The 25,880-nt window shown below is 36.8% G+C and overlaps 1 long non-coding RNA gene across 6 annotated transcripts in view; it reads right to left on the bottom strand.

Moving 5' to 3' along the window:
* Positions 1-25,880, bottom strand: part of LOC117083679 — a 110,688-nt gene that overhangs the window by 41,527 nt on the left and 43,281 nt on the right. For 2 of the 6 annotated variants that reach the window (XR_004437163.1, XR_004437169.1), the window contains exon 3: positions 23,655-25,390. The exons of 3 other annotated variants lie outside the window; for them this stretch is intronic. This is a non-coding gene — a long non-coding RNA (uncharacterized LOC117083679). One more of the 6 variants, XR_004437166.1, reaches the window with a different exon arrangement.

Raw genomic sequence — 25,880 nt, 5'->3', positions numbered from 1 at the left:
ATTAGCTCAATATCATTGTAAGAGCTACACAAGAAGTGTCAAATCAAATAGTAACATTTCCTAGATTAAGTGTATCTTTTAAAGTATTAATATTAGTATTCACAAATTGTATTATTTGGGGCAAGGGCTTAGAGATTTGTTTTTAAGTGGTATTTGATTCTCTCTGTCCTTAGAATTCAGAAATACATACTTTTACTGAGTCTCATTATTTTTCATGGTAATATATTTATTTCATGGTAATATATTTATTTATCTAGATTGAACAAAAATCTGTCCTTTTTCAGCAGGATACATTTGAGCAAATTAACTGTGCACCTAAATTTATATTTGAGAATAAATGAGATTTATTTCTCATTTATTCTCTTTAAATAAACCTCATTTATTTTCAAATATGAACTTAGGTACGACAAACTTACTACTAAACAACAAGAATAAACTTTGTGTGTGAAATCAACATCTACAAAGCTCCGTCCCCCAAGAAAACTGGCTTGGGTACTTGGCTTAAAGTGTCTTAAATACAAAAAAAAGTTCCCCAGGACACTGAGAGCCCCAGATCTATACTATGTGTGAGTGTAGGGCCTAAATTTGCTAATATTTCATAGCATAAAGGGCTCATTATACATGTCTGGACTTGAGAGCAGGCAGGAAAAACTTTTTTTTTCTTATTCACTATCCCTGCAAACCCACCCTTTGTACCTATTGTCTCTTCACCTTTAGACAAAACCCTAGGCAGGACCCATAGTTCTTTCAGAAAATTTCAGGCAATAAAATGTCTTCACTTCATTATCAGGTAATTTGAAAAAATGGTCTCTTTTTCTATGTAATACAAGTCCAAATCTTAACCAAACTTTGAAACTTCTTGTTTTGTTTTGTTTTTGGACAGGATCTTGCTCTGTCACCTAGGTTGCATGGAGTGTATTGGCATAATCAAACTTCACTGCAGCCTCAGCTTCCTGGGCTCAGGCCATTCTCCTATCTCAGCTTCCTGAGTAGCGGGGACTATAGGTGCATGCCACCACATGCAGGTAATTTTTTCTTTTTTTAAACTTCTTGTGATTTTATATTACTCTATTTTCCAAGTTTAAGTCTTTCTCAGAGTGGAAAGCCTGCTATAGGAAGGAGGCATGATAGGTTTCTTCTCTTTTTCTAGCTCTCTATACTGTCCACTGACTAGATGCTATTTGGGGTCATTTCCATGTTTGGGGAGTTGGTAATGAACAGTGGTAAATGGTACAACCGGGTACAATCGTATGTCTGTCCTATGAATGCCGGTTCCCGAGATTCACAACTGCTGTCTTTTTCTCTAGTAGGACGCTTTGCTTGATGAGTTCTTTGAAGATCCTCTATTTCCTAGCAGCTCTCACATATGTGTCCCTTTCATGGGAGCTGACTCCTCGAGCTGGCTGCTTGAGACTTCCTCCTTATCTTTCTGTCTTCTGAAGATATACTGTCCTTTTTTTGGTTGACCTCCCCCATCCAGAAAGTTTTCTCAAGATGCTCACATTCTTCTTATACAACAGGCATACCACCTTTGCTTGGCAAATGTAGAAAGAGTGGAAGGATACCAGTGAATGCTCAGTTGCTTGCTCTGTCGATCAAGAAAATTCGGCCAGCTCTAGCTACTTACTTTTAGACTTTACAGTTTCTCAAACTCAGGGAACATAAAACTCTCTAAATGACTTTCTCAGAACCTTCTTTCTGAGATACATGTGAGAGGGAACATAGCCAGGAGGAGAGTTAACTCACATAGCACATGGACAGCTCTCTCCAAGAAACGATGTGCATCTACAACCTCCTCAATTTCTTCTCTATTGTACCATGCAGATGTGTGATTTGCCAGAGTATAATGATAGTTTAGATGTCTTTAAATGTAATCAACCATTTTTTTTTGTAAGATATGAGCATATTTGACTTTTGAGGTCTTTGATCAAACTCTGATACAACAAAATCACACTTAACTTTCTGTTACATCTGTCCCCTTCTATTTCTGTAAACCCAAATTAGCCTTAAGTAAATCTCATTCTTCTGTTTGCTACTTATAAATACCCTCAACGGGTTTCAACTGTCTCATAGTAGTAGTTTTACTCTAGCAGCTCATGATTCCATTTTTATGTCTAGGAGTCCTTGATGAACCTGGGATACATCTTTAATACTGGGTTTAGGTTCTTAGAGGATCTTAGGTGAGTCTCCCTCAAGCAAACACTTTATTGACAAATGGACCAGTGAAAAGTGAAGAAAAGTTACCTCTTTGTTTTGAACTACTCTCCCTGAATATTTATTTGTAGACTTTTCCTTCTGCCTCCTGTATCTTTTCATGTAGGTTTGTCAGCCACTTAGTGGAATGTTCATTTCAATTTTAAATTGAAAACTTTCATTCAATTAAAACTTCTTCTGTCAACTCTCTAACCTATTTCAGGTCAGATAATCTTTGATGTGAAAACTTGTAGTGATTTTTTTTAATCTTTATTTTCTTACTCTAATTTATTCTCTTTTTGATTACTGCTATTTTATGCTCATCCAGTGTTAGAAAATGAGCAGAGAAGGGTAAAGTGTATTTACCAAGCCACCCTGATAATTCTCCATAAAGAAATTTCCAGTGGGCTTTTCAACTTTCTTCCTTTCATAATTTCAGAATGAGTAAAGATCAAAAGCTAGCTGAAATGACCAAACTTCTAACACGTCCTGTATAGTTGAGTTGGCACCTTACTTTGGGATAAAGGGATACTTTTACCTATCTTACTATTCTTGGCTGGAGTTCTCTGCCTAAATTCTTAGATAGTAAAAGAACGACAGCTAACATCTAACACCCTAGTAGATATTAGTGCTTATCACATGACAAGAACTTTTCTGAATATTTTGTTAGCTCTTTTAATTCTCAACCTTACTAAAGGCCATATAATCACCCCGTTTAAATATAACCAAACTGAGATAGAGACATTAATCTAAGTTAATTGCAATGTTGAATTAAAACATTTCCCTATGCTGAATCTAATGATAAGGAGGTCACCATATAATAATAAAAAGGAAAAAGAAAAATGGCCAACTGTGTGACTCATGACTGTAATCCCAACACTTTGGGAGGCCAAAGTGGGAGGATCGTTTCAGGCCAGAAAGTCAAGGCTGCAGTGAGGTATAACTGTACCACTGCACTCCAGCCTGGGTGACAGAGTCAGACCCTATCAAAAACTACTACTAATAAGATATAACTATTGTGACCCCCACGGTCAAAAAAAACTTAAAATTAGTAAAATGTAAAATATTTGATTTACCCTAATTAGCAAATTAGATCTAAAACTCATAATAGTTCATTCGAGACCACACATTTATTTCTTCTTCCTTAATTACGCTCCAGAAAGTAACACCCCATTTACAGGAAAGTATTTATGTGTGGGAAGAGAAGGGGGGGAAATGATATGGAGAGGGGCAGTGTTTAGACACAATGTATGAAGTAACTATTAGATCAACTTACAAGGTGGCAGCATTAGGCTAAACTTAATTTTCTAAGACATAACCCCACCCAGAGTTGAGGAGCATCTATATGTTGAACTGAATGACAAAAAACACATAAGAAATATGAAGGTAAGAGTAGAGTATAAATTAATGTAATAGAAAACAGATAATAGTGAAAAATTAAAAATGTATTCCTTAAATAGATTAATAAATTTGGTGAATTCATCAAAAATAAAATGAGAGAGAGAGAGACTTACCAATACCAGAGGAAAGGAGAAATAATCTAAAGATATTGAAGGAAGAATAATGAGTTAACATTTGAAATGATTCCAGAAAATTCAAGAACTTTCCCAAAATAAACATTAGGTCCATATGACTTTACTGATGAACTCTAGCAAACATATAACAAGAAAATAATATAAATACTAAACAAATTATTTCAGGAAATAAAGGAGGAAACTTGTCCCAACTTCTCTTATAAAGCCAGAATACCTCAGATATCAAAGCCTAGTAAAAAACATTTCCAGTCTGGCATACCAGAATAGGCCACCCCAAAATCAGCCTCTTTGGAATAAGTATTGTTTCAAGTTAAAGGCAATTAAAAAGACACAGATGCAGGAATGTTTTCTGTCCTCCCTTTATTTGCCTACAAGTAGGACATACATTTAGAAAGACAAAAGCTATCCCTTCCTTCTTCTCTATCAGGGAGGACAAAACCACTGAGCACAACTTAAGACCCTTATTGGTCTAAAGAGACAGCACCAGAGAAATACACATTTAATGAATTTTTTTAACTAGTCTTTATCTATCATGTGTCTGCCTTGCCACAATTTGCTGCCCTTAGAATCTCGAAGTTTTTTTTTTTCTTTTATTTTGTCACTTCTGTAAAAATTCATTGTTCTCTGTTGAAGATGCTATATAAGTTGGAATTCAAAGCCACCTTTTTGAGAATGACTAATTTCCTGGGTATCTCCAATGTATATATGTAATATACATGTTAATAAACCTTTATTTTTCACTCGTTGTGTCTTTTGTAGTTATCCAACCTGTCCCTCTAGCCTTTCTGCGTTATGTCATGCGCGTCCGTGTGAAGAGACCACCAAACAGGCTTTGTGTGAGCAATAAAGCTTTTTAATCACCTGGGTGCAGGCGGGCTGAATCCGAAAAGAGAGTCAGCAAAGGGAGATAAAGGTGGGGCCGTTTTATAGGATTTGGGTAAGTAAAGGAAAATTACAGTCAAAGGGGGTTGTTCTCTGGCGGGCAGGAGTGGGGGTCACAAGGTGCTCAGTGGGGGAGCTTTTTGAGCCAGGATGAGCCAGGGAAAGGAATTTCACAAGATAATATCATCCCTTAAGGCAAGGACTGGCCATTTTCACTTCTTTTGTGGTGGAATGTCATCAGTTAGGGCGAGGCAGGGCATTTGCACTTCTTTTGTGATTCTTCAGTTGCTTCAGGTCATCTGGGCTTATAAGTGCAAGTCACAGGGGATGTGATGGCTTGGCTTGGGCTCAGAGTCCTGACACCTTACAAGGAGGAAAAACCTAAGAAACTCTTATGAAGGTCATATCCCAGTGACGCAGGTTCAGTAAAAAGTAAGATTAAATCAAAAGATAGTAGAATGCTTCCTGTCACCCCATCCTTTATACCATTATCAACAGTGGATTACAGATGAAAGATGTGCAAGTCACAGACTCCATTTAAGAGGGAGTTCTGGGCCAGGCGCGGTGGGTCACATCTGTAATCCCAGCTCTTTGGGAGGCTGAGTTGGGTGGATCATGAGGTCAGGAGATCGAGACCATCCTGGCTAACACGGTGAAACTCCATCTCTACTAAAAATACAACAAATTAGTCAGGCGTGGTGGCAGGCGCCTGTAGTCCCAGCTACTCAGGAGGCTGAGGCAGGAGAATGGCGCAAACGCAGGAGGCGGAGCTTGCAGTGAGCTGAGATCGCGCCACTACACTCCAGCCTGGGCGACAGAGCGAGACTCCGTCTCAAAAAAAAAAAAAAAAAAAAAAAAAGAAAAGAAAAGAGAGAGTTCTGTAGGAAACACAAAGGCAATAGGGGAAGCAAAAGCAAAGGTGCTAGGGAAATTTAAAGTTTCTGGTACCTGCGGTAAGAACAAACATTACATGTAGTCTAAATATAAGCCAGATTAACATAAAACTTTGTACTTAAGGTCTATTTATTTTCATTCCTGTTACTCCATGCATCATGTCTGGTTTCAGTAAATTACTACAAGATGTGAGAAAAGAAAAAAAAAAAAAAAAGATGTGAGAAAAGGCAAGAAAAAACACAGACTGAAGAGGGAAAACAAATGTCAATATAACACAAATTTTAGAATTATCACACAGGGAATTTAAAATAATCATGATTAATATGCTAAGGGCTGTAGCAAAAAAAGTAGACAAAATGCAAGAACAGTTAGGTAATGCAAACAAATGCAAACTCTAAGAAAGAATTAAAATGAACTGATAGAAATCAAATCACACAAGAGAATCATAGACCTAAGTGTAAAATGCAAGATGACAAAACTCCCAGAAGAAAATATAGGTGACTTTTAGTTTGACGATGAGTTTTAACTACAACACCAAAAGCAAAATCCATACAAGTAAAATTTGATAATTTGAACTTTAGTAAAATTAAAAATGTCTGCTTTGTGAACGACACTGTTAAGAGAATGGAAAAAAAAAAGTTACAGACTGGGAGAAAGTATCTACAAAATATATAAATATACAAAATAACTCAAAATTCAAAAATAAAAAACAATGCAATTTTTAAAATGAGGAAGTTTTAAATGGACAACTCATCAAAGATGTACCAATGGCACATAAACACAAAAACATGTTCAACATCATTTGTATTTAGAGAATTTCAAATTAAAACAAGAGTGAATAAATTACACACTTATTAGAATATCTAGAATTTGACAATGCTAAGATTGCAGAGCAAGGCTGTAGAACAACAAAACTATAGAGACGTTAAAGGCGTCAGTGGCTTCCAGGGGATTGTAGGGAGGATTAGATAGGTGAAACATGAACAGTATTTTAAAGCAGCGAACATATTCTATATAATATTGTAATGGTGGATATGACATTATGTGTTTCTCAAAACCCATTGAACTACAGCAACAGGAGTGAATCTTAATGTCTGCAAATTTTTTGAAAAGCATTTAGGAGGTCAGAGGATCTCAGGGAGGAAGGCAAACTGTGAAGTAATAATCTAACTATATTACAAATGTTTGAAACAACTGAACTAGACATTTGTATTTATAAAACTATTAATACCCTAAAGCATGATTTTCTCTGGTCAGCTGATATTGATATGTATATAAATAAAAGGATTTCCATTGTTTTAATATGAAAGGAAAGGCTATACTTGACCTTTTTTTAGCTTTTAAGTTTGAGGGTACATGTCCAGGTTTGTTACATTGGTGAACTCGTGTCATGGGAGTTTGTTGTACAGATTATTTCATCATCCAAGTATAAGCCTAGTAACCATTAGTTATTTTTCCTGATTCTCCCGGTCCTCCCACCCTCCACCCTCTGGTAGGCCCCAGTGTCTGTTGTTACCTTCTGTGTGTCCATGTGTTCTCACCATTTAGCTCCCATGTAAAAGTGAGAACATAGGATATTTGGTTTTCTATTCCTGCGTTAGTTTGCTAAGGATAATGTCCTCCATCTCCATCCATATTCCTGTAAAATACATGATTGTGTTCTTTTTTATGGCTGCATAGTATTTCATGGTGTATATGACCACATTTTCTTTATCTATCTACCATTGATGGGCATTTAGGTTGATTCAGTTTCTCTGTTATCGTGAATAGTGCTGCAAAGAACATATGTGTGTATGTGTCTTCATGATATAATGATTTTTATTTCTTTGTATATATACTCAATATTGGGATTTGTGGGTTAAATAGTAGTTCTGTTTTCAGGTCTTTAAGGAATCACCACAATGAATGAGAAATCATCACACTGGAAATTCATAATGGCTGAAACTAACTTATACTCTTAACAACAGTTTATAAGCATTCCCTTTTCTCTGCAACCTCACCAGCACCTGTTATTTTTTTAACATTTTAATAGTTGCTATTCTGATTGATGTGAGAAGGTGTCTCATTGTGGTTTTGATTTGTGTTTCTCTAGTGATCAATGGTGTTGAGCATTTTTCATATGCTTCTTGGCTGCATGTATGTCTTCTTTTGAAAAGTGTCTGTTCATGTCCTTTGCCCACATTTTAATGGGGTTGCTTGTGTTTTGCTCATACATTTCTTTAAGTTCTTTATAGATATTGGATATTAGACATTTCTCAGATGCATAGTTTGCAAAATTTTTGTCCCATTCTGCCTGTTTACTTGGTTGGTATCTTCTTTTGTTTTGCAGAAGATCTTTAGCTTAATTATTAATAGATTCCATTTATCAATTCTTGCTTTTGTTGCAATTTTCTTTGGTATCTTCTTCATGAAATCTTTGCCTGTTCCTATGACCAGAACAGCATTGCCTAGGTATTTTCCAGGGTTTATATAGTTTTGCACTTTACATTTAATTCATCTTCAGGTAATTTTTGTATATAATGTAAGGAACGGGTCCAGTTTCAGTCATCTATATATGGCTAGCCAGCTATCTCAGCACAATTTATTGTATAGGGAGTCCTTTCTCTATTGTTTGTTTTTGTTAACTTTGTTGAAGATCAGATAGCTGTAGGTGTGTGGCATTATTTCTGGGCTCTCCATTATGTTCCACTGGTCTATGGATCGATTTTTATAACTGTACTATGCTATTTTGGTTACTATAGCCCTGTAATATAGTTTGAAGTTGGATAGTACAGATGCCTCCAACTTCTTTTTTTTTTTTTTTTTTTGCTTAGGATTGCCTTGGCTATTTGGGCTCTTCGTTGGCTCCATGGCTCCATATTAATTGTAAAATAGATTTTTCTAGTTCTGAGAAAAATGACATTGATAGATGAATAGAAATAGCATTGAATCTATAAATTGCTTTGGGCAGTATGGCCATTGTAACAATATTGACTCTTCCTATCCATGAGCATGGAATGTGGGCTATATTTCTATTTGTTTGTGGTAGCTCTTACTTCTTTGAGCAGTTTTTTGTAGTACTAGTTGTAGAGATTGTTCACCTCCTTGGTTAACTGTATTCCTAGATACTTTATTCTTTTTGTGGCTATTGTGAATGGGAGTGCATTTTTGATTTGACTGTCAGCTTGATTTTGTTGATGTATAGGACTGCTAGTGATTTTTGCATATTGATTTTGTATCTTGACATTTTGCTGAAGTTCTTTATCAGATTAAAGAATGTTTGGACTGAGACTATGGAGTTTTCTAGATATAAGATGATGTCTGAAAACAGGGAAAGTTTGACTTTCTCTCTTCCTATTTGGATGCATTTATTTCTTTTTCTTGCCTCATTACTCTGGCCAAGATTTCCAATACTATGTTGAATAGGAGTGATGAGAGAGGTCCTGTGCTCTCTCGTGCTGGTCTTGTGCTGGTTTTCAAGGGGAATGCTTCCAGCTTTTGCCAGTTCAGTGTGATGTTGCCTCTGAGTTTGTCATACATGGCTCTTATTCTTTTGAAGTGTGTTCCTTCAGTAGCTAGTTATTGAGAGTTTTTAACATGAATTGGTATTGAACTTTATCAAAGGGATTTTTTTGGCATCTTTTGGGATCATCATGTGGTTTTATCTTTAGTTCTGTATGTGATTAATCACATGTATTGATTTGTGTACATTGAACCAACCTTGCATCACAGGGATAAAGATTACTTAATTGTGGTGGATAAGCTTTTTGATGCGTTGCTGAATTCTGTTTGCCGGTATTTTTTTGAGGATTTTTTCATTTATGTTCATCAAGAGTATTAGCCTGAAGCTTTCTTTTTTTTTGATTATGTCTCTGACAGTTGTTGGTATCAGGATGATGCTGACCTCATAGAATATGTTAAGGAGGAGTCTGCCCTTCTCCAATTTTGGGAATAGCTTTAGTAGAAATGTATCAGCTCTCTTTGTACACCTGGTGGAATTTGGCTGTAAATCTGTCTGGTCCTGGACTTTGTTCGGTTGGTAGGCTATTTGTTACAGATTCAATTTTGGAGCTCGTTATTGTTCAGGAATTCAATTTCTCTCTGGCTCAGTCTTGGGAGCGTGTGTGTGTGTCCAGGAATTCATCCATTTCTTCTAGTTTTCCAGTTTATGTTAACAGAGTGTTCATAATATTCTCTGATAGTTATTTGTATTTCTGTGGGATCAGTGGTAATATTTCCTTTGTTGTTTCTAACTTTATTTACTTGGATTTTCTTTCTTTTCTTTATTAGTCCAGTGTATCTATTTTATTAGTATTTTTTAAAAAACAACTCTTGGATTTGTTGATCTTCCGTATAGATTTTTGTGTCTCAATCTCCTTCACTTCAACTCTGATTTTGGTTATTTCTTGTCTTCTACTAACTTTGGGGTTGTTTTGCTCTTGGTTCTCCAGTACTTTTAGTGGTAATGTTTGATTGTTAAATTGAGACCTTTCTAACTTTATGGTGTGGGCTGTATTCGTCTGTTCTAATGTTGCTGATAAAGACATACCTAAGACTGGGTAATTTATAAATAAAAACAGGTTTACTGGACTCACAGTTCCACACAGCTGGGAAGGCCTCATAATCATGGCAGAAGGTAAAAGATACACCTTACATGGCGGCAGACAAAAGACAGCACTTGTGCAGGAAAAAGCCCTTTTATAAAATCATCTGATCTTGTGAGACTTATTCACTATCATAAGAACAGTACCAAAAAAACTCACCCCATGATTCAATTACCTCCCGCAAGGTCCCTCCCATGACAAATGGAAATAGTGGGAGCCACAATTCAAGATGAAATTTGGGTGGGAACAGAGCTGAACCATATCATTCTGCTCCTGGCCTCTCCCAAATCTCATGCCCTCACATTTCAAAACCAATCATGCCTTTCCAATAGTCTCTCAAAGTCTTAACACATTTCAGCGTTAACTCAAATGATCACAGCCCAAAGTCTTATCTGAGACAAGGCAACTCCTTTCTGCCTATGAGCTTGAAAATCAAAAGCAAGTTAGTTACTTCCTATTTACAATGGGGGTACAGGCATTGGGTAAATACAACCATTTCAAATGGGAGAAATTCACCAAAACAAAGGGCTACAAGCCCCATGCAAGTCCAACATACAGTGGAACAGTCAAATCTTAAAGCTCCAAAATGATCTCCTTTGACTCCATGTCTCACATCTAGGTCACACTGATGCAAGAGATGGGTTCCTATGGTCTTTGACAGCTCTGACTCTGTGACTTTGTAGGGTACAGCCTCCCTTCTGGGTACTTTCATGGGCAGACATTGATTATCTGTGGCTTTTCCAAGCACACAGTGCATGCTGTCAGTGGATCCATCATTCTGGGGGCTAGAGGATGATGGATGTCTTCTCATGGCTCCAATAGGCAGTGCCCCAGCAGGGCCTCTGTGTGTGGGTTTCAACCCCACATTTCCCTTTTGCACAGACCTAGCAGAGGCTCTCCCTGAGGGCCCCACTCCTGCAGCAAATCTCTGCCTGGACATCCGGGTGTTTCCATACATCCTCTGAAATCTAGGTGGTGGTTACCAAACCTCAATTCTTGACTTCTGTGCACCTCAGGCTCAAGACCACATGGGCCCTTCCATGTCTTTGGGCTTTCACCATCTGAAGCCATGACCTGAGATGTAATTTGACTCTTGTCAGCCATGACTAGAGCAGCTGGGACAAAGGGCACCAAACCCCTAGGCTGCAAAAAGCAGGGGACCCTGGACCTGGCCCAAGAAACCATTTTATCCTCCTAGGACTCCAAGCCTGTGATAGGAGGGGCTGCCACAATGGTCTCTGACATGCCCTGGAGACATTTTCCCCATTGTCTTGGCAATTAAAATTTGGCTTCTCACTACTTATGCAATTTTTTGCAGCTAGTCTAAATTTCTTCTCAGAAAATAGATTTATTTTTTTCTATTGCATTGTCAGACTGCAAATTTTCCAAACTTTTATGCTCTGTTTTCCTTTTAAAACTGAATGCTTTTAACAGCATCTAAGTCACTTCTTGAATGCTTTGCTGCTTAGATATTTTTTCAACCAGATACTCTAAATCATTTCCATGAATTTCTAGGGCAGGGGCAAAATGTCTCTAGTCTCTTTGCTGAAATATATCAGGAGTCACATTTACTCCAATTCCCAAAAAGTTCCTTATTTCCATCTGAGACCAACTCAGCCCAGATTTCTTTGTCCATATCACTGTCAGCATTTTGGTCATAGCCATTCAACAAGTCTCTAGGAAGATCCAAACTTTCCCACATTTTCCTGTCTTCTTCTGAGCCCTCCAAACTCTTCAACCTCTGCCTGTTAACCAGTTCCAAAGTTGCTTCCACATTTTCAGATATCTTTACAGTAGCACCTCACTCTACCAGTACCAATTAACTGTATTAATCTGTTCTCATGCTGCTAATAAAGACATACTGAAGACTGAGTAATTTATAAATATAAACAGATTTAATGAACTCACAGTTCTATGTGGCTGGGGAGGCCTCACAATCATGGTGGAAGGTGAAAGGCACATCTTACGTGGTGACAAACAAGAGAGAGCATTTGTGCAGGGAAACTCCCCTTTAGAAAACCATCAAATCCCATGAGACTTATTCACTATCATGAGAACAGCACAAGAAAGACCTGAACCTATGATTCAATTACCTTCCCCCAGGTCCCTTCCACAGCATATGGAAATAGCAGGCACTACAATTCAAGATGTGATTTGGGTAGGGACACAGTCAAACCACATTATGGGCATTTAGTGCTATAAATTTCCTTTTAACAAAGCCTTAGCTGTCTCCCAGAGATTATGATGTGTTGTGTCTTTGCCCTAATTAGTTTCAAAGGACTTCTTATGTTCTGTCTTAATTTCATTATTTACCCAAAAGTCATTCAAGAGAAGGTTATTCAATTTTCATGTAATTGTACGGTTTTGAGTGAATGTCTTAGTCTTGATTTCTAATTTCATTTCATTACACATTTCATTACATTACCCCAAGAGGGTAGTTGTTATTATTTCAGTTGGTTTGCATTGCTAAGGAGTGTTTTGTGTCCAATTATGTGGTCAATTTTAGAAAATGTGCCATGCGGCAGTGAGAACAATGTATATTCTGTTGCTTTTGGGTGGGGAGTTCTATTGATGTCTGTCAGGTCCATTTGATCCAGTTCTGAGTTCAGGTCCTGCATATCTCTGTTAATTTTCTGCCTGGATGATCTGTCTAATATTGTCAGTGGGGTGCTAAAATCTCCCATTGGAGACTAAGTCTTCTTGAAGATCGATAGGAACTTGCTTTATGAATCTGGGTTCTCCTGTGTTGGGTTATAAACATTTAGGATAGATTGGTCTTCTTGTTGAATTGAAACCATCACCATTATATAATGTTCTTCTTTGTCTTTTTTCATCTTTGTTGTTTAAAGTCTGTTTTGTCTGAAATTAGAATTGCGACCCTTGATTTTTTCTGTTTTCTATTTGCTTGGTAGGTATTTCTTCATCCCTTTATATTGAGCCCATTTGTGCCACTGCATGTGAGATATGGCTCTTGAAGACAGCATACCAATGGGTCATGGTTCTTTATCCAGCTTGCCATTCTATGCCTTTCAATTGGGACATTTAGCTAATTTACATTCAATGTTAGTTTTGATATGTATGGATCTGATGCTAACTAGTTATTTTGCAGACTTGTTTGTGTGGTTGCATTATAGTGTAACAGTCTTCAATGTGTTTTTGTAGTGGCTGGTAACAGTTTTTCTTTATGTTATATATTTAGTGCTTCCTTCCAGAGTTCTTTTTTTTTTCTTTTTATTTTTTTGAGACAGAGTCTCGCTCTGTTGCTCAGGCTGGAGTGCAGTGGCACAATCTCAGCTCACTGCAAGCTCCACCTCCCAGGTTCACACCATTTTTCTGCCTCAGTCTCCCAAGTAGCTGTGACTGCAGGAACCCGCCACCATGTCTGGCTAATTTTTGTGAGTGTGTATTTTTAGTAGAGATGTGATTTCATTGTGTTAGCCAGGATGGTATCAATCTCCTGACCTTGTGATCCACGTGCCTCGGATTCCCAAAGTGCTGGGATGGCAGGCATAAGCCACCACATCCTGCACAGGAACTCTTATAAGACAGGTCTGCTGGTAATGATTTCCCTCAGTACTTGCATGTCTGAAAAGTTTCTTATGTATCCTTCACTTATGAAGGTTAGTTTGACTAGATATGAAATTCTGAGTTGGAATTTATTTTATTTAAAAATGTTGAATATTGGCCCCCAATCTCTTCTGGCTTGTAGGGTTTCTGATGAGAGGTCCACTGTTAGTCTGGTGCACTTCCTTTTGTAGGTGATGTGGCCTTTCTCTATAGCTGCTTTAACATTTTTTCTTTCATTTTGACCTTAGAGAATCTGATGATTATGTGCCTTGGGGATGATTGTTTTGTCTTGTAAAGTATCTTACTGGGGCTCTCTGCATTTCCTGAATTTGAATGTTGGCCCCTCTAGCTACATTGGGGAAATTTTTATGGATGATATCCTGAAATATGTTTTCCAAGTTGCTTACACCCTCCTCTTCTCTTTCAGGGACACATATGATTTGTAGATTTGGTCTCTTTACATAATCCCACATTTCTTAGAGGTTTTATTTGTTGCTTTTCATTGAATTTTTTTCCTAATTGTATCTCACTGTTTTATTTCAGAAAGCCAGTCTTCAAGCTCTGAGACTCTTTCCTCAGCTTGGTCTATTCCACTATTAATCCTTGTGACTGTATTATAGAATTCTTGTAGTGTTTCTGCTCTATCAGGTTAGTTATATTATTTTCTATGCTGGCTGTTTTGCCTATCAGTTCCTGTATTTTTTTATTGTGATTCTTAGGCTTCCTTGGTTTGGATTTCAATATACTCCTCAATGATCTTTGTTCCCATCCATATTCCAAATTTTATTTCTGTAATTTCAGCCATCTCAGCCTGATTCAGAACCCATGATGCCTAGGTGGCATGGTCATTTGGAGGAAAGAAGACACTCTAAATTTTTGAGCAGTCAGAGTTCTTACATTTGTTTGTTCTCGTTTGTGGGCTGATGTTACTTCAATCTTTAAAGATCCTGATCTTTAGATGATTAGTTTTTTATCTTATTTGATGACTTTGAGGGCTTAATTGTAGTATAAGGTGAATTTAGCCAGTTGGATTCATTTCCAGAAGATTTTAGGGAGCCAACACTCAGCTCCCAATTTTAGACTGCATGCTCTTCCTCTGGTGGACTTCTATCAGGTCGTGACTTCTTTATATGGCTCCTCGAGGTTAGGAATCCAAGGCACTGGGGGCAAGGGGGCAAGATGCTATTGGACCACTGGTCCCTACACTCTAATAGTTGGTGTTAGCCAAAGCATTTCTTAGTGCAGTGGAAGGATCTGTCCTCGTTTGAACATCCCAGCAACAGTGACAGTGGCAGTGCTGCAGGGTGCACACTTGTCAGCTGCAGCAGGGCACTAGCAGGTGCCAGGGTTCCTGCCTCCATGCAAGAGTTCACCACAATGGTGGAGGCAGAATGGCTAGGGGTGGAAGGGGAGAAGTGCATGTGTTCACACTGGTAGTAGTGTTAGCATAGTGGTAGGGTGCTGGTGGGTACAAGTCTGTGTGTGTTCTATGTGTGCTGTAAGTACGGCTGGTCACTCAGGGAGGGGGAGGGTCTGCTGTTCTCTGAGACTAGTTTCATTCTTGTACCAATCTTGGCACCAGAGTGGGCACTGGTGGAGATGGAGTTGGCTGGCTCTGTGCCTGCCAAGGATCTGACTGCAATGACAGTCCTCAGAGGGGAAGCTTCTTTAAAAAAAAAAAAAAAAAAAAAAACAGACATTGGTTTTTGCTGTGGTTGTTGTTTTTAAATTGAAAGACAGATGAGAAATCATATTGAATTTAGTGCCTGCAATTTCTCAATTCAATAGTGTTATAAACAAGATTAAAAAGACAAGATAAAGATTTTCAATTCACTGCACAGATACATAAAACTAGGTATTTAAAAAATTATGGTACATCATGTCAAATATAATCTACAGGGAATAGTGATCGCCATATTCTGCCTTGTCTACTTTTAGATGAAGTTAATAGTAACATATGTCTAATAATGCCATCAACTTCTAAAAGATTAGAGTATTTTTTTTTTTTTTTTTTTTTTTGGAGACAGATTCTCGCTCTGTTGCCCAGGCTGGAGAGCAGTGGCATGATCTTGGCTCACTGCAAGCTCTGCCTCCTGGATTCACGCCATTCTCCTGCCTCTGTCTCCTGAGTATCTGGGACTACAGGTGCCTGCTACCACGCCCAAGTAGATTTGTTTTTGTATTTTTAGTAGTAACGGGGTTTCACCGTGTTAGTCAGCCTGGAGTAAGTATATTTAAACCATCATGGCTATCTGCTGAGTTGCTTTAAGATTTGAGCCTTAATGTTTTCCAAGAGTCACTGAGTGGTTCTCAGATTTAATTACAGCTGTATTGTTAGACTTAAAACAGCCAACAAAGGGAAAACTTGGGAGATTTCAATATAACTCACTTGCTGATATATACTGTTTTTAGTACTCTGATTTACATATCTAAAAAGAAAAAAATAAATCAACTCATATTTTAAAATGTATTTATAATAAGTGTGTTTTTCTTCCTTGAATATATACACATACTATATTTAGGCTTACTAATATTCTAAATCCTTCCTTTATCAAGCAACCTCAAAATGTGAGTTCAAACCTAGAAAAGAGTTAAAGGATAATCCCAGTTAATACACTGCATTGGAAAAATTAACTCTATTAGATTTTAATAATTGCAATTTTTGTTTGAGATTCATTGTGTCATGTAGTTATCTTAAAAATAACAATAATGATAACAACAACAACAGAACCAACAATGTAACAGCAACAAAACAACATAAGAGTTTGGTAACCAAGATATGATTGAAAGCATTTAAATATTTAAATTCATTTCTCATGAAAATGCTAGTAGTTGATTTTTCAAATGCAGAACAATATTTTATAAAAATTTCTCTTTGTCTATTTTTCTTACTCTTAACTCCTCTCATAAACAGGATAGAATCTCGTCAAAATTCTCTTTCTCTGAAAATAACATTTTCCCAATCTATCTTGTACAGACTCTTGTATCTCTTGCCCCTCTCTCTTTTCTCACACAGCCATAGCCTAACCCATTTCTTAGGTTTCTCTCTTTCTATGTGTAGGGTGGGATTATTTTCTGACAGTCCAGAAGATGATGTTTGGCTTTCCTTGGCTGAATTAGGATCTCTTCTGGTTAATCAAATCAATTATTAGAAAACAAGTATTCAAAATTAGGATTCAATAGCTGTCAGCCATGTTTCTGGCCAGAGAAGGAAGATGGTATATTCAAAGTCCTGTTTGTAATGTATGAATTCAACCACAAGACCTCCCTTAGTGCTTCAACTGAATTCACTCCATTAAGCCTCATGCTGACAGAAGATTCTCAATTAAGTTTCCCTTATTCATTCTTGTGTCTGAAGAATATCAAGGACCAGTAATAATTTGTGTAACTGGTCATAAAACAATCTCTAATATTGTTAGAGTACGAGACTGGCTTCCAGGCAACATTTTGCAAACTAGAGTTATTAAAAAATCAATTAACTAAATTGTATTCAGCAAATTTTTAAATAATATTGAATAAAAGAAAATACAGAGTGTATCACATGCATTAAGTGTTGAATTTCTTTAAATTGCATGTGTATGTACGTGTGTGTTTGTGTATACTGGATCCCTCAGGTAAAATGTACTTCTTATGGAGGTCATAGTCTAAAAAGTTTAAAAGAGTCTAGGGAGTCTCATGATTAGATGTGAATAAACAATATTTCCTATGCCAACGGGAATGTGTCTATATCTAACCTGACTTTGAAACACAGATACAAAAATTTTCTCATTACTGGCTACCTATGTCTATCTTGGGTTTAGTTTTTTTCTGAGTTTTATGGGTTGGCCTTTCTCTCGAAAAGAAAGGTTCTTTTTCTCTGTTTGACAGACTTTACTTTTTTTTCACAGCAAAATTGAGTGCACAGTACAGAGTTTCCCTGTACCCTTGCCCCTACATATGTACAGCCTCTCCCACTATCAACATCCCACACCAGAGTGATACATTTGCTATAATCAATGAACCTACATTGCCACATTATTATTACCCTAAGTAAATGGTTTACTTTAGAGTAGATGCTTGATGTTGACCATAGCAACTACTCATCATTTATCTTCTCCATAGTTTTGCCTTCTCCAGAATGTCATATACTTGGAATCATACAGTGCATGATTTTCCAGATTGGTGTCTTTCATTTAGTAATATGCATTTAAGTTTCCACCATGTTTTTCATGGATTGAGAACTCATTTATTTTTAGCACTGAATAATATTCTGTTGTCTGGGTATACCACAGTTTATTTATCCATTCACCTACTAAAGGATATCTTGGCTGCTCCAAAGTTTTGATATCTATGAATGAAACTTCTATAAAAATACATATTCAGGTTTTTATGGAATGTAAGTTTTCAACTCCTTTGGGTAAATACTAAGGAAAGTGATTACTAGATCCTATGGCAATAATATATTTAGGTTTTTTTTGTGTTGTTTTTGTTTTTATACTGGAAAATGGTCTTCCAAAGTGGCTGTAACATTTGCATTCCCACCATCAATGAATGAGAGTTCTTGTTGCCCTATATCCTAACAAGCATTTGGTGTTGCACTTTTGCATTTGGGCCATTCTAGTAGGTATATAATGGTATCTTCTTCTTTTAATATCCAGTTTCCTAATGACTTGTGATGTTGGGCATCTTTCCATATGCTTATTTTACATCTTTATATCTTCTTCTTCTTCTTTTTTTTTTTTTTGTCTTTTTTTTGAGCTGGAATCTGGCTCTGTTGCCTCACTACAACCTCTGCCTCCCAGATTCAAGTAATTTTCCTGCCTTTGCCTCCTGAGCAGCTGGAATTACAGGTGCATGCCACCATGCCCGGCTAATGATTTTGTATTTTTAGTAGAGACTGGGTTTCACCATGTTGGTCAGGCTGGTCTCCAACTCCTGACCTGATGATCTGCCTCCCAAAGTGTTATATCTTCTTTAGTGAGATGTCTGTTCAGGTCTTTTGCCTACTTTTTAATTATTTTTTAAATTGAGTTTTAAGAGTTCTTTGTATATTTTGGATAACAGTCCTTTATTAGATCTGTCTACTGCAAATATTTTCTCCCAGTCTGTGGCTTCTCTTCTCATTCTCTTCTTAGACATTTCTTTTGTTCCCAGTACAAATCATTTTCTCCAAAAGCAAAGATTCAGGCTAACCCTCAAGTTGCAAAAAGAGCCTAAGGATTTTTTTTCTTATTTTTAATTTGTGACCATAAGTTGTCTGGCATCGATGCCATTGGTGTCCAGATGTTTGTGGTTCTTCAAGCTATGCTGTAACCATCTGTTTCCTACCCTTGCCAGGTCCCCTACATGGATAGAACACTGTAGAAGGCAGTTCTTTTATGGTAAAAACAGATCTGTCCTCTTTCTGTTGATGTATGGTTATAAATTCAACATATATACCTCAGGTACTCTATGCCCGACTGAATGATCTCTCAAAGTGAAGGGGCTTGTAAGTTTATTGAATTTCATTCTTCTAATCACTGAACTTTGAATATACCCAGTGACAGAAAATAACCAGAATGGGCAGTGTGGAATTTATATCAGAAAATTCTATTTCTTTTAAAAAGAGGTTTGGAAATGCTATGAATTCACTTACCCATAGCTTTATAACTTAACCCACAGGGATAGATAGGGGTACAGTATCTCATTTGTTATCAAATTACTCTAATTATATTAAGTATTTAATTAATAAAGTTAAGCTATTATATCTTTTATATTATTTCTCCACCTTTAAAATTTGACTAAGTTATCTTGTGTATGCATATTTTAAAATTATATTACCTCAAAAGCTTTTTGACAGCAGGCATAAAACAAATCATAAATATGTAAATGTTTCACAAACTAAAGAGGTATTTTTTAGTTGTTCTTACTTGATTTTGCCAGTTATTTGATAATTTTTAAAAATTTTGGCCAATAAGTTTTATTTTGTTAATGAAATAATTATGTTTATAATGAATTACACAAATCTCTTTAATGTATCACAAGTAAAGTTATTATAATCATTGTAACTGACTTGGCCATATGAAACCTGCATTTAATCAAATTTTAACATATATATATATATATATTTTTTTTTTTTTTTTTTTTTTTGAGACGGAGTCTCGCTCTGTCTCCCGGGCTGGAGTGCAGTGGCCGGATCTCAGCTCACTGCAAGCTCCGCCTCCCGGGTTTACGCCATTCTCCTGCCTCAGCCTCCCGAGTAGCTGGGACTACAGGCGCCCGCCACCTCGCCCGGCTAGTTTTTTGTATTTTTTTAAGTAGAGACGGGGTTTCACCGTGTTAGCCAGGATGGTCTCGATCTCCTGACCTCGTGATCCGCCCATCTCGGCCTCCCAAAGTGCTGGGATTACAGGCTTGAGCCACCGCGCCCGGCCTTAACATATATTAACACAAATAATATTTATAAAATATTACTAATAATGTCGAGCATATTTAAATAGAGTGACAAGTTATGTCACTTGAGTTTAGAAATTATTTTGCTTAATATATTTAGATTTAAACTTTAGTATTTTTAAAATAAGTTATTATTATAAAATAAAATGCATTAATGAATACCACAGACTTTAAATTTTTATTTCCATATTTTAAGCACTGTGTCTATAATCAGTAATAAAGAGGGAATAATAATTTGAAGACACATTTTGTTTCTGAAATGTGTTTTCTACCACTGTTGTTTAACATAATAATGAAAAATAAACTCCAAAGAAACAGGTGTATGCTGAAATTCTTTGTATTTCCTATAAAACCATCATTGTTTAACTGTGATCAGGGAAAGTAAATCCGAGATTTGAAATATGTTGTCTTGACTAAAGCTCTTAAACATTTTTAGCTTGCTTCAGTTTAACTATTTAGCTATAGGGAAATAAAATTCCAATTCCTTTAATATATTCTTAAGAAATAAAGTTTACTACTTGCTACGACAGAAAGAAATTTACCATGTAGTATACAAGGAACAAGATGACAAGTTCCATATGTATAGTATAGTTAAGTTATAGTTTCTATGAATCACATGCTGAAATGTTACTCTAGAGAGTCAAGTCCTAAACCTAGAGTGTGGAATATTTTAAAGTATTTTCTAGAACTTATTTCCCAGATTTCAATCTCTTACCCAGTAATTGATTTCATAAGTCACACAGTGATAAGTGCCATTATATCAGCCAAGCAGAAATAAAAATAAAAAAGTTAAAAATCTAGTTTGGAACTCTTATATGGTGGTTCTTTTGCTTTTTTCAAATTTAAAGCAGTCACTTTTTTTTTTTTAAGTTGAAAATAAAAATCTAAATGGAAAAAATATTGTAAACTTTTTTTTTTTTTTATACTTTAAGTTCTAGGGTACATGTGCATAACGTGCAGGTTTGTTACATATGTATACTTATGCCATGTTGCTGTGCTGCACCCAGTCACCTTTAATGCCACTAGTAAGATATTTACAGTCTTCAGACAATCTTAGGGAGTTACAAAGTTAAGACTGACCTGAGTATATAAAGAATTACACGGAATTTTTAAACTTTCTTTTCATAATTTGTTAGCTGAACTGTATTACATTTTGTTAAAACATTTTAGATTTTTCAGTTTCCACTGGTGTGCTTGTGACTCCAATAATACTGACCAGGGATGGTCTGAGTCACAGAAAAGGGAGATTTTCTTATATACAATAAACCAATTTGAGAGAAGAAGGGTAATTTGCTATAAGTGTTAAAAGTCATTGAGAAATCAATAAAGATCAAAAAATGAAAAGCCCATTTTTAGAAATGTTAGTATAATTTTATAATTGCTAATGACATAATAAACAATATGTTATAAAACTTATTACCAAAAAAACCCTCAAAATAAATAAATGAACTGAAATGACAAACATGATTACAAAGCAAAAAGAGAGAGAAGTAAAATTAAAAGAAAAGAAACTACTTTGTGCATCTAGTGTTCTTTACACGTGTATAAAACATTTTGTTCTTGTTTTCTGGTTGTTTTGTGGTTTTTCTTCTTTCCTGCCTTCTTTTTTATGAAAGTAATTTTCTCTGGCAGTATGTTTTTATTTTCTGTTGTTTGTATTTTGTGTGTCTATCAAGGTTTTTGGGTTGGAGGTTACCATGAGTCTTGCAAATAGCATCTTGTAACCCATTATTTTAAGCTGATTACAGCTAAACTGTGATTATATAAACAGACTAACAAACTAGCAAGAGAAAACTAATAAAAACTCTACACTTGAACTTTATCTCCCTGTTTTTAACCTTTTGGTGTTTATTTTTATATCTTGTTATACTGTCTTTATCATAAACAGTTTTTGTAGTAATTTTTTTTTTTTTTTTTTTGAGATAGAGTCTGACTCTGTCACCCAGGCTAGAGTGCGGTGATGCAATCTTGGCTCATGGCAACTTCCGCTCCCCGAATTCAAACGATTCTGTTGAATCAGCCTCCAAAGTAGCTGGAAACACAGGTATGAGTCACCACACCTGGTTAATTTTTTTGTATTTTTAGTAAAGATGGGATTTTACCATGTTGGCCAGACTGGTCTCGAACTCCTGATCTCAAATGATCTGCCCACCTTTTCCTCCCAAAGTGCTAGGATTACAGGTATGAGCCACCTCGCCCATCCTGTAGTTATTTTTTCATAAGTTAATATTTTAGTGTTCTTAATCAATATATGAGTCATGTATACACCACAAATACAATGCTATAGTATTCACTAGTTGTCTATGTACCAGTGACTTTTGGGCTTTCAGATTATTTCCTATTGCTCATTAACACCCTCTTCTTTCAGACTGAAGAACTTCTGGTAGCATTTCTTGTAGAACAAGTCTGGTGTTGATGAAATCCCTCAACTTTTGTTTATCTGGGAAAGCCTTTATTTTGTTGGATGTACTATTCTAGGATAAAAGTTGTTTTGTTTTGTTTTTCCTTCAACCCTTCAAATATTTCATGCCACTCTCTCCTGGCCTATAAGGTGTGCATTGAGAAGTCTGCTGTCACACATATGAAGCTCTTTTACATGTTATTTTATTTTTTCTTTTCTCTTGTTGCTTTTATAATCTTTTCCTTATCCTTGACCTTTGAGAATTTTCTTATTAAATGTCTTCAGGTAGTCTTCTTTGAGTTAAATCTGCTTGGTGTTCTATAACTTTCTTGTACTTTAATATTAACAGCTTTCTCTAGCTTTGACATGTTCTGTGTTGTTATTTCTTTAAGCTTTTTAACCCAATCTCTCTCTCTACCCCCTCTTGAAAGCCAATAATACTTAGATTTGCCCCTTTGAGACTGTTTTCTAGATCATGTAGTCATGCTTTATTATTTTTATTCTTTTTTTGTCTCCTCTGTGTACTTTCAAATAGCTTGTCTTCAAGCTCATCATTCTTTCTTCTTGATTAATTCTGTTGTTGAGAGATTCTGATATATTTTTTAGTATGTCAGTTGAATTTTTCAACACTAAAATTTCTGCTTGATTTTTAGACATTATATCAATGTCTTGTTAAATTTATCTGATCAGATTCTGAACTTCTTCTCTATTTTATCTTTGATTTCAATGAGATTTCTCAGAGATTTTGTATTCTCTCTGAAAAGTCATGTATCTCTGTCACTCTGGGATTGTTCACTGGTGCTTTATTTAGTTCATCTGGTGAGGTTATGTTTTCCTGGGTGGTCTTGCTGCTTGCGGATGTTCGTTGATGTTTGGGCATCAAAGAATTAGGTATTTAGTTCGGTTGCAGTGGCTCTTTCCTATATTCCCAGCACTTTGGGAGGCTGGGGCAGGCAGATCACCTAATGTCGGGAATTCAAGACCAGTCTGACCAACATGGAAAAACCCCATCTCTACTAAAAATAGAAAATTAGCTGGGCATGGTGGTGCATGCCTATAATCCCAGCCTCTTGGGAGGCTGAAGCAGGAGAATTACTTGAACCCGGGAGGCAGAGGTTGTGGTGAGCCAAGATCACGCCATTGCACTTCAGCCTGGGTAACAAGAGTGAAACTCTGTCTCAAAAAAATAATAATAATAATAATAATTAGGTATTTATTGTAGTCTTCACAGTGTAGCTTTATTTGTACTTATCCTTCTTGAGAAGGTTTTCCAAGTATTCCAAGGGGAGTGAGTATTGTAATCTAAGTTTTTGGTCACTGCACCTATGTCTGCATTAGTGGCTCCCCAATAATAGTAACATTATGACTCCTGAAGAATTGTAGAGGTACCTTGGTGATCTTGGGTATGATCTGGGAAAATTCCCTGGATTACCAGACAGATTCTTTTGTTTTCTTCCTTTACTTTTCCCCAGACAAATGAAGTCTGTCTCCATTCTGAGCTGCCTGGAGTTGGGAGAGCGGTGATGCAAACACTCCTACGGGCACCACCACTGGGACTGCGGTGGGTCAGACCTGAAGCCAACACAGCACTGGGACTCACTCAAGGTCTCTGGTGACTATCACCTGGCTACTGCTAATGTTTATTCAAGGCCCAAGGGCTCTGCAACCAGCTGATGGTGAATCCTGCCAGGCCTGTGTCTCTACCTTCAGGACAGAGAGTTTCCCTCTGGCCCAATGTGCTTCTAGAAATACTGTCCAGGAAGTAAATCCTGGAGTTGGAGACTTAGAGGTCTGGTCTGGTGGTCTTTCGTTTTACTGTTGCTAAGCTGGTAGCCAAGTTGCAAGACAAAGTCATTTTTACTCTTCCCTCTGCTTTTCTCAAGCAGAAGGATTCTCGCTCTATGGCCATCACAGCTGGGAAGGCATTGCATCACAGCTGAAGCCAGCATGATACTTTGCCTGAGACCCATAGCAGCTACTGCCTGGCTACCACTGCTGTTTATTCAAGGCCCAAGGGCTCATTAGTAAACAAATGATGAATCCTGCAAGGACTGGGTTTTTCCTTTCAGGGCAGTAGTTTTCCTTCTCATCCAGAGTGGGTCTAGACATGCCATTTGGAAACTAGGGCCTAAAATGAGGGCTTCAGGCCTCTATTTTTTTGCTTTATTTTGCTGTGGCTGAGCTAGTATCAAAGTTGCAAGGCAAAGTCTTCCTTACATTTCCTTCCTTTTTCCTCAAGTGGAAGGAGTCTCTTCTGGAGCTCCAAACTGTGCTGCCTGAGGTTGAGAGAGGGTAGATGTAAGCACTTCCTTGACTGCCCTAGCTGATGTCTTACTCAGGCACATGTACCCCAAGTCCACTGGTGCTGAGCCAAGCATAGCACCAGGATTTGCCCAGAAATTGCAGTTCCTGTGGCCTAGACTGCTTTTGGAGTTTATTTAGGACCCCAGATTGCTTTAGGCCCCCATGGTGGGGTTAGCCAAAATTTAGGTTCTCACAGCTGGGCTGGATGATTCCTCTCTGGCTAGCGCTGGTCTGATTGTTGTCTCTGTGGCACCAACTGAATTTCTGTTCTCTATTGCTTTCCATTGTGACAGGGAAGCACTAAATTCCAATGCAAATTTGCACATCACTGCTCCTTCCTTAGCTCAAGCACACAGATTCTCTCCCCATGCCACATGGCACTGCTGGGAGAGAGGGGACGGACAGTGCAGGAAATTCAAGCCTATTTTTCCAGTGCTCTTCAGTGCCTCTTTGCTTGCTCTGATGTCAAAGTCAGGTACTGTGATTGCAGACCTGATTTCTTATGAGGGTATTTTCTTGCACTAGTAGTTGTCCAGTTTGGTGATTTTAGTGGGGCAGGGGTGGGGGATCATCACTGGAGGGTTGTATCAGCCATTTTGTTCCACCTGAGAACATATATCCTAAAGAAGATTTTGTAGAAGAAATCATTATTGTAAACAGTGGGATAGAGGAAAAATTAATTTTCAGGTAAATAATACAATGAATCATTTTGAATTTTCACTTCTTCATAGGCATAAAAAAAAAGGTGTTGTATTAAAAAAATTAAAAAGCAAGACCAGAAGCTATGATTTATTTACATTTTATTTATTTTTTAAGAATCTATGCACTCTTGACTCTGGAAATTAACGTTTGATTTGTTTTTATACATAGTTTCACACATAATTTCTTTAATATATTAGGCCATAGTGTGTATTGATTATATTCAAATAAATGAACTATTAATTAAATGTCATATTAATCTGTCCATTATTCATGACAAAAGTCCTACAATTAAATAAGTGTTGAAGAAATCAACCTCCCAATGGAATAATTAACAATTATAATTTCCAGTGACATAGTCTTCTTTTTTTTTTTTACATATTAAGACTTAAAATGTAGACCTTTTATATT

This window comes from Trachypithecus francoisi, unplaced genomic scaffold (assembly GCF_009764315.1).
Source record: "Trachypithecus francoisi isolate TF-2019V2 unplaced genomic scaffold, Tfra_2.0 Lachesis_group0, whole genome shotgun sequence".
NCBI lineage: Eukaryota > Metazoa > Chordata > Mammalia > Primates > Cercopithecidae > Trachypithecus > Trachypithecus francoisi.
This window is presented reverse-complemented; position numbering and strand designations above follow the sequence as displayed.